The sequence below is a fragment of the Vipera berus genome (assembly GCF_964194415.1).
Source record: "Vipera berus genome assembly, chromosome: 6".
NCBI classification, from domain to species: Eukaryota; Metazoa; Chordata; class Lepidosauria; order Squamata; family Viperidae; genus Vipera; species Vipera berus.
Window position 1 is genome coordinate 44,373,763 of NC_138208.1, and position 10,179 is coordinate 44,383,941.

The following is a 10,179-nucleotide window of genomic DNA, read 5'->3' on the forward strand; positions in this document are numbered from 1 at the left end:
TTCAGCTTCCCCGTATCTGTTAGTAGGTCTTTATATCTTATAATGTTTCCCATGTTAAACATATTGGGGTGTATTAACGCTTCCATCGTTGAGAGACAATCTGGAATCCTCAAGTAATGCTTCCTCTTTATTTTCTCCAAACCATCAATAAAGAATTCCTGATATAATGTCTCTGGAAATAGCTGTGTATTCTATTTTTCCCATACCATATGAATGAATGCCATCACAACTGTAAATCATGTCCCTCTAATGTCACTAATCTAGTATTCCTCAGTAATTATTTTACCATAGGCCACATCCGAATACAAAATAAAACATTCAGAAGGAAACATAAAACATGACACAATAGAACCACATGTAAAAGTGAAGTTACAACAAATAAAAAGGGATAAATAAGGAATGCAATATCATGTTTCCAGACACCCTTACAATTTACCCCAATCAGACCTATATATGTAGATCTCCGCTGGATTGTTTTATTCAGATAAAGGGCTGTGAAATCAATCCCACATCACAGAGCATATCTGATATGGACTTTCAATGTATATCTAACACCATGCTAGCTTCTGTCATTGGATACTTTCTTTACCTCCTTTGAATGCAGGGAAAAATTTGTTGGTTGTTGGGTCATGTCTGATATACACTTTTGTTGTTAGCTGCGAAGTCGTGTCCGACCCATCGCGACCCTATGGACAACATTCCTCCAGGCCTTTCTGTCCTCTACCATCTTCTGGAGTCCATTTAAGCTCACGCCTACTGCTTCAGTGACTCCATCCAGCCACCTCATTCTCTGTCGTCCCCTTCTTCTATTGCCCTCGATCTTTCCCAGCATTAGGCTTTTCTCCAGTGAGTCCTTCCTTCTCATTAGGTGGCCAAAGTATTTGAGTTTTAGCTTCAGGATCTGGCCTTCTAAACAGCAGTCAGGATTGATCTCCTCTAGGACTGACCGGTTTGATCGCCTTGCAGTCCAAGGGACTCGCAGGAGTCTTCTCCAGCACCATAGTTCAAAGGCCTCAATTCTTTGGCGCTCAGCCTTTCTTATGGTCCAACTTTCACTGCCATACATTGCAACTGGGAAGACCATATCCTTGACTATACGCACTTTTGTTGACAGGGTGATGTCTCTGCTTTTTAGTGTGCTGTCTAGATTTGTCATGGCTTTCCTCCCCAGGAGCAAGCGTCTTTTAATTTCTTGGCTACAGTCCCCATCTGCAGTGATCTTGGAGCCCAGGAAAATAAAATCTGTCACTACCTCCATTTCTTCCCCATCTATTTGCCAGGAATTGAGAGGGCCAGATGCCATGATCTTGGTTTTCTTAATGTTAAGTTTCAACCCAAGTTTTGCACTCTCCTTCTTCACCCGCAACAAGAGGCTCTTTAGTTCCTCTTCACTTTTACTGTCAATTCAGTAAGGAGAGTGGCGGATTTGACAGCTATAGGTAGTGCTCCTATCTGATATCAACTTAAGACACATTTTATCCTTAAAGGTAAAGGTAAAGGTTCCCCCGCACATGCGTGCTAGTTGTTTCCAACTCTAGGGGCCGGTGCTCATCTCCGTTTCAAAGCCGAAGAGCCAGCGTTTGTCCGAGGATGTGTCCGTGGTCATGTGGCCGGCATGACTAGACACCAAAGGCGCATGGAACGCTGTTACTTTCCCACCATAGTGGTCCCTATTTTTCTACTTGCATTTTTACATGCTTTCAAACTGCTAGGTTGGCAGAAGCTGGGACGAGTAACAGGCCCTCACTCTGCTACACGGCACTCGGGATTCGACCCGCCAAACTGCTGATCTTCTGATTGACAAGCTCAGCGTCCTAACCCACTGAGCCACCACGTCCCTTACATTTTATCCTTAAGAACCCTAAAAAAAATAGCTCCTAATCCTGTTCAGTGGAGATTCTCAGCATTCTACAGTACATAAAACCTATCAAAGCAGTCCCCGTTTAATTTGTCACAGTATACAAGTGAGACAATGATAGGTTGTTATTTTGTAGAATATAAGCACAGGGTTTACTGTAGGGAAAGCAAGCAAAAAGATCCTGAGTAAATGACATAATATACCATTCCTCCACAGTTTAGTTTCATCAATGAAAGCCAGTTTGGTCCAGTTGTTAAGGCACTAGGCTAGAAAGCGGAAGACCTTGAGTTCAAGTCCTACCTTAGCTATGAAAACCAGCTGGATGACCTTGTGTCAGTCACTCACTCTCAGCCCAACTTACTTTACAGGGTTGTTGTGGGGAAAATAGGAGGAGGAAGGTGTGTTGGATAGGTTATTTGTAAAAATAATAAATATGAGAAATAAATAGTAAGATAATATCGGTATAAGAACTCTTAAGTTTACTTTTTAAGGTAATGGAAATACAGTTTTAAAATGTATTCATTTTTCTCTGAAATAAGCATAGAGTATGTAATGCAATTTCTGACAAAAAACCCTTCATATTGTGTTGTTTCTTCCATCAAACTTAATAGGTTTTACTTGTGAAGGAGTTGGGTTTTTATTTTTTAAAGAGGTAAGCAACTCGTGACTTTCAGACATTTTGGTTTTTTTACTTCTGGGAACCTCAGCCAGTAGGGGCAATGGCAAAAGACTACAATCCAATCCAAGTTTAAGGAATATCACAGGGAAAAATCACGATTTCAAGAAATTTGAAGAAAAAAACACAGTATCTTCATGTACAACTTATATGAATAAAAGATTAAAGCTCATATATATACTTGCTGAGTGTCTACTAAAATATAAAGAATCTTGCGCACAGACAACTTTTCAAACATGGATTTGGTCTAAAACATTTATATCTGTTTCTCAGAAATAATCTGAATTCCAAAGCAAGGCTCTTTGTTCTTTTTCCTTATCTTCTCTGGAGGCTGGGGTAATTCCCACTCACTTCTCAGAACAGTTGGAAAGACCATACATTCCAGTTCTGATTCAGCACATTCTTTCTCCATTTCCCTGGATGTTTGTTCTGAATTTCAAAATAACAAAGCACTTTTCTATCTAGGACAGGGAGATGCAGGAGCACTTACCGTATATTTGATTTAGATAATAGATAATTTAGATAATAAAAATCATTTTTCCCATTAATTTTTTTGGTCAAGATGGAGTATGTATATCAAGTCAGCTGGAAAGTAATCTGTCATTCTTGGTAATGCAGACTGTAATCACAAGATGTTGTCTGCCTCAAAAGAGGAAGAATTAAATTCCTAGCACTCAGGACCCTTTAGCAGGCTGCAGCACCTTATGAGATACCAAAACAATGCTATCTTCTTCATTCTAGGGGTGTTGCAGTGGGATACAATCCCACAGAACATATTATGTCATCTAAATCATTACTGACTTTTAAATCAAAGTCAGCTATGATTAATGCCTGCATTTACACCCTTGAGGATATTCCTCAGTCATCTGATCACCAATAAAGTTGGTTTGTGTTGTCATATCTGACCTGCTGTTTTTCTCTTCTCTCCGAGAGCAGAGATTAGAGGGGAGGGAAGAGCAGGCACGCAGTAAGGAATAAATACTGAATTTAAGTTTATTGAAATGGTTATTAAATGTGTTGTATTATATCTTAAGGTAAGAATTTAATGCCTTTATAAGCAATCTGCATCAAATTCATTCTATATTGATTACTCTTGAATCTAACATAAGGTGGGCTTGAAAACTTAGCACCCTCCTAAGAACACATATGTGCTATGAATCCATTGGAGATGTCAGTTTGGTTTTCTGAATTCATGGAGACCTAACACTAGCCCTAAGTAGATTTACCCCACATGGGATTTTCCCATGTATTTTACCAGAAAACAGTTAAGGCAGGCTAAAAAACTCAGCACCCTCCTAAGTATACCAATGCACTATGAATACATCGGCAATTTCCATTCTGCTTTCTGAATTCATAGAGACCTAGGGGAGCTTTTGCCCAGGTTCGCCTGGTCTGCCAGTTGCGACCCTACCTGGACCGAGATGCCCTACGCACAGTCACTCATGCGCTCGTGACCTCCCGTTTAGACTATTGCAATGCTCTCTACATGGGGCTGCCCTTGAGAACCATTCGGAGACTACAACTGGTGCAGAATGCGGCCGCGCAAGTTGTGATGGGGGTTTCCCGATACTCCCATGTAACACCTCTACTCCGTGAGCTGCATTGGCTTCCGGTTGCCCTCCGGGTGAGATTCAAAGTGCTGGTGATAACCTATAAAGCCCTAAATGGCTTGGGTCCGGGATATTTGAGGGGAAACCTGCTGCCAGCATCAAGTTCCCTTCGTCCAGTGCGCTCACAGAGGGAGGGTCTTCTCAGGGTGCCGCTGGTAAAAGATTGCTGGCGGATAACACCCAGGGAGAGGGCCTTTTCTGTGGGTGCGCCTACCATCTGGAACCAGCTGCCCGTGGAGCTCAGGACTGCCCCTGACCTACGCTCATTCCGCCGGTACCTGAAGACTTGGCTCTTTGAGCTCTCTGACCCAGGCTGATAATTTTAACTGGGGTTTTATTTTCAGGGATAATTTAATCTCTTTTAACCTTGTATTTTATATTGATATGATTTTAAAATGCCCTGTAAACCACCCTGAGTCCTTCGGGAAAGGGCGGTATATAAATCTAATAAAATCTAAAATCTAATCTAACCTTAAGTGGATTTGCCCCACAATGGGATTTTTCAATGTATTTTACCAGTAAATGTAGATAAGACAGGCTCAAAAAGCCAGCGCAATTCTAAGCAAACTCATGTGTTCTGAATCCATTGGCAATGTTCATTTTGCTCTCAAAATTTATGGAGACCTAACCCTAAGTCAATTTAGCCCCCAATGGGATATTCCCATGTATTTTACCAGGAAACGTACTGTAGATAAGGCAGGCTCAAAAAGTCAAAAGCTGTCCTAAGCATACACATGTGCTCTGAATCCATTGGTGATATCTATTTTGCTCTCTGAATTCATGGAGACCTAACCCTAAGGCTATTTGCCATCCAATGGGATTTTTCTATATATTTTACCAGAAAAGGTAGATAAGACAGGCTCAAAAAGCCAGTGCCCTGCTAAGCATAACCAGGCATTTCAAATCTCTTGGTGATGTCCATTTTGCTCTCAGAATTCATGGAGACCTAATCCTAACCGTAAATGGATTTGCCCCCCATTGGGATTTTCATGTGTATTTATCCAGTAAACGTGGATAATGCAGGCTTGAAAAGTCACAGCTCTCCTAAGCATACTCAGGCTCTCCGAATCCATTGGTTTTGTCCATTTTGCTCTCCGAATTCATGGACACCAAACGCTAAGCCTAAGTGTATTTGCCATCCAATGGGATTTTCCCATATATTTTACAAGAAAAGGTAGATAATACAGGCTCAAAAAGTCAGTGTGCTGCTAAGCATACCCAGGTGCTCCGAATCCATTGGCGATGTCCATTTTGCTCTCAGAATTCATAGAAACCTAACCCTAAGTGAATTAGTCCCACAATGGGATTTCCCTGTGTATTTTTCCAGGAAACGTAGATAAGGCAGGCTCAAAATGGAAGCGCCTTCCTGAGCATACCCATGCACTCTGAACCTGTTGGGGAAATCCATTTTGCTTTCTGAATTGATACAGACCTAACCCTAAATGGGATTTTCTCATGAATTTTAACAGAAAATGTAGATAAGGCAGGCTTGAAAAGTCAGCGCCCTCCTAAGCATACTGACATGCTACAAATCCATTGATGATGTCCATTTTGCCATCTGAATTCATGGAGACCTAACTAACCCTATGTGGATTTGCCCCGCAGTGAGATTTTTCCATGTATTTTACTAGGAAATGTACATAAGGCAGGCTTGAAAAGTCTGCTTCCTCCTAAACATAGCAAGATGCTATGAATCTGTTGGGCGGATACAGATTGCTTTAAAATATGCATATTAATTTATGTACATTTGCTTTCCTTCATTCACATGTTCTTCTTTGTACTTACCATATTGTAATAGAATTCACGGAATCCACAATCTAGCAAATAAAACACTAAAATAGTAGAAAGAATATGATAGACAATAATGAGTATCTGGGGAAAGTGAAGTAAATATTTTATGTTTAATTAAAGTGTAAAAACAAAGCCAAGTGTGGGATGGCTTATACACATTTATAGTTATAGATATTAAATAGAGCCACTTTAAACGGTCTTAATCCCACTAATAATGTGAATTCTAGGTTCAACATATGTCAAGGGTATCAAAGTTACGAATATTGCATATGTCCATGCTATTTAAAATATGTTCATATTAATGACTCTTACTTTTGACAGGTAGGGTATTCTGTAATTTAAAAAATGAAAACAAACATGGGAAGTTAACATCCCTAACTCATAACAATTAGTCATGAAGTTATAAATAATAATCTAAACCAATACAAGCTTTATTAATTTGCTTTACTAACGTACACTGCTTTTCCTTTATTTTATTGAAGTTCTGCTGAATTTTGCAGAATTCACAATGGTGGTAATAGAAATCATAGCCTTAATTAACAGTAAAGCAAATAATAAAGAATGCAACATTTAAGTATCTTCTAGTTTAATTATTCAATTATAGCTTAATTAATTAGCAAGTGTCCATATTTTTAGGTTTGATTCTGGAATGTTACAATGGGAAAGTATTAAAGATTACCTTTTAACAATGACTGGCAGTTTGCCTTTCTTAGGGTGAAAAAGATCTAATTCTTTCAATTACTGCTAAGTTTGTAAAGCCGCCCTGAGTCTTCGGAGAAGGGCGGGATATAAATGGAATTTAAATATATATATATTATATATATATAAGATTGTAAGTATTGAAATGCAATATTGATATTGCAATGTTGATAATGTGTATTATTTATCTAAATTTACTCAATCTATTGAAATACACTTTAATGAGTGATCTTTCCAATAAATAATTCCTAAAAAGCAGTATTTCATGCACTTGATTGTTAAAAGCTCATGATGCAATGTTTATTACCATGTTTCCTGGAAAGTAAGCCCTACCCCAAAAATAAGCCCTAGTTTTGGGGCGAGGCGCATGCCTAAAAATAAAGCTAGGGCAGCACTTACCATTGCAGCCAGGCCTCCCATGGATAGACACTTGTCTTGCCGGCCCACTTCAGCAACCGAAGGAGCACCTTCATTCTGCAGCTGAGAATGGAGCTTGGGCCTGCATTTCGCAGTCAGAGGCCTTTCCGGAAGACCTATCCAGCCGAGAACTGAGCTATGGATCTCATTCTCTGCTGCACAGGCTTTCCGAAAGGCTTCTGAGCTCCATTTTCATCTGCAGAATAAAGCTGCTCCTTCGGCTACAGAAGTGGGCCAGCTGAGTGGGGCTGTTAGTGCCACCTCCATGAGGTGAGTGGAAAAGACTCCCCCCCCCGCAAAAAAAGACCTGATGCCTCTTTTTGAGGCAACAACCAAAATAAGACTGGGTCTTCTTTTCAGGGAAACATGGCATTCAAAACTTATAGGAGTTCACAACAACATACACAGTACAAAAATGAATCATATAGTATGTTACATGAGTCCCACAATATAAACTTATAAGAAATTAAAACCAGAAATAGAAATTATTATATAAAAGTATATAATTCACGGCTCAATTTTGAAGACCATATAGGAGCCGTGACCAGGGGGGCTTTTGCCCAGCTTCGTCTGGTGCGCCAGTTGCGGCCCTATCTGGACCAAGATGCCCTACGCACAGTCACCCATGCGCTCGTGACCTCCCGGTTAGACTACTGCAACGCTCTCTAAATGGGGCTGCCCTTGAGGACCACCCGGAGGCTTCAACTGGTGCAGAATGCAGCTGCGTGAGTTGTTATGGGAGTTTCCCAATACTCCCGTGTAACACCTCTTCTCCGTGAGCTGCATTGGCTTCCGGTTGCCCTCCGGGTGAGATTCAAGGTGCTGGTAATGACCTATAAAGCTCTAAATGGCTTGGGTCTGGATTATCTAAGGGAACACCTGCTGCCGGCATCAACTTCCCATCGTCCTGTGCGCTCCCACAGGGAGGGCCTTCTTAGGGTACCGCCGGTCAAGGAATGCCGGCGGGTTATTCCCAGGGGAAGGGCGTTCCCTGTGGGCGCGCCGGCCCTTTGGAACCAACTTCCCACGGAGCTTAGGACTGCCCCCGACCTTCGCTCATTTTGCAGGGACTTGAAAACCTGGTTTTTTGAGCTGTCTGGCCCAGACTGAGGGGTTTTAATTATTTATTAATGGGGTTTTAGTTTAAATTCAGGGACTTAATTTAATCTTAGTTTTAATCGATTTTAACTTTGTATGTTATGTATTTTTAATTTTTCCCTGTAAACCGCCCTGAGTCCTACGGGAATAGGGCGGTATACAAATTTAAATAATAAATAAATAAATAAAAATAAATATAAAATATTAATAGTGTGCAATTATACCCTTAAGGCCTGCTGGCAAATTTAGGTGGTTGTTAACTTTTTGACAAATGTCATCAAAATGGCTAGCCTACATTCTAGAGGGAAGCTGTTCCAAATACTGAAATTTACCTGCATTCCTGAAGCAATTCCTTTTTAAACATGGAATTATCTAAGAATGTTTATTAGTGGCCAAATAAAAAATAAAATGAAGATCTTGATCTGGTCAGTTGTAAGATTGAAGCATTTCAGATTTTGAGAAATTCTGGAGAAAAAAACCCTAATTTTTATTTAAATGTCAGATTTTTATGTGGTTTTGGAAGTTATGTGCTCAACAATCTGTAATATTTATTTGCTCCTGCTTTGGAACAGGTTAGAGCAAAGATAATCTCATAATAGCCCTGCTGAATCAAACCAAAAGCTAATCTTGACCATGTCACGCTTACAATAATGACCAAAGAAATATCTGTGAAGCCCACACAGAGGAAACCTTTTGTTTTTCAGGACTATTCTATCAGAAGGTAATTATTGCTTTTGAAGTAGTAGGCACTAATAACTTTATCATCTATGAATATACCATGTCCCTTCTTAAAGCATTGCCATCTATTTGAGAAGTCAAATGTAAGGTGCAATAGCATGAAAAGTGTCTCCTTGTTTAGCAGGGTCATTGCCCCAGATTTCTCTTTTATTCAGATGCTCAAGGCAACATACACAGCACTTCCTCTTGCTCTTCACAAAACCTCAGTAGTCAGTCATCCAGGAAGTGCTGTGACTGAAAGTGGATTTCAGTCTGGTTCAGAGACCACCAGTAATTCTCAGAGCTGTAGACTAGGTATTAAGATTGCAATCATTGCTCCCTGGTCACTAAGATAAGAGCAAGGGTGTGTCTACCTACCCAATAGGAGCTGACCTTCACTAAAGCTGCTGAGCTGTATTTTCCATAGGCTGACAAGAGGTGAGATGCATAAATGTACCACAGTACATGTCAGGGCATGCCTCTTAAGCTACCCTTCCACATACATAGAATTTTACACATAAATGTATTGTGGTACATTATGCTTTCAGCCTAAAATACAGCTCAGCTGCTCACTAGTGCAGCTCAGCTCTTATTGGGTACATGTATGTGGTGTGTGTGATATATATATATATATATATATATATATATATATATATATATATATATATATATATATATATATATATATATATATGTGTGTATATGTATGTATACACACACACACATTATATATATATATATATATATATATATATATATATATATATATATATATATATATATATATATATATATATATATATATATATATATATATATATATATATATATATATATATATATATAATGTGTGTGTGTGTATACATACATATACACATATATATATATTATATATATACACATACATACATACATATATACATACACACATACACATACATATCCAACATGCCTTCCTCCTATTTTCCCCCAAACCAACCTGTGAAATGAGCTAGGCAGTGTGTGTGACTGGCTCAGTCACCCAGCTAGCTTTCATGGATGGCTAAGGTAGGAGTAGAACTCACGGTCTCCACAATATTAATGTACGTACATCCTTCAGGTTGTGGGAAAATGACTTGGGAGTAAAACAATGCATCGGATTTTATATTTGTGTATGGACTTAAGAAATAATCCAAGCCAAACCCGAGATTCCAGACAAAAATATACACGCTGATTGGATGGCTGCTTTACTATAAACCTTGTGCGGTCGTTTCTAAATTAAACCCGATGAATACAGTGCGATGCAGGAAGTCTGCAACTGATCCCGTTCCCCC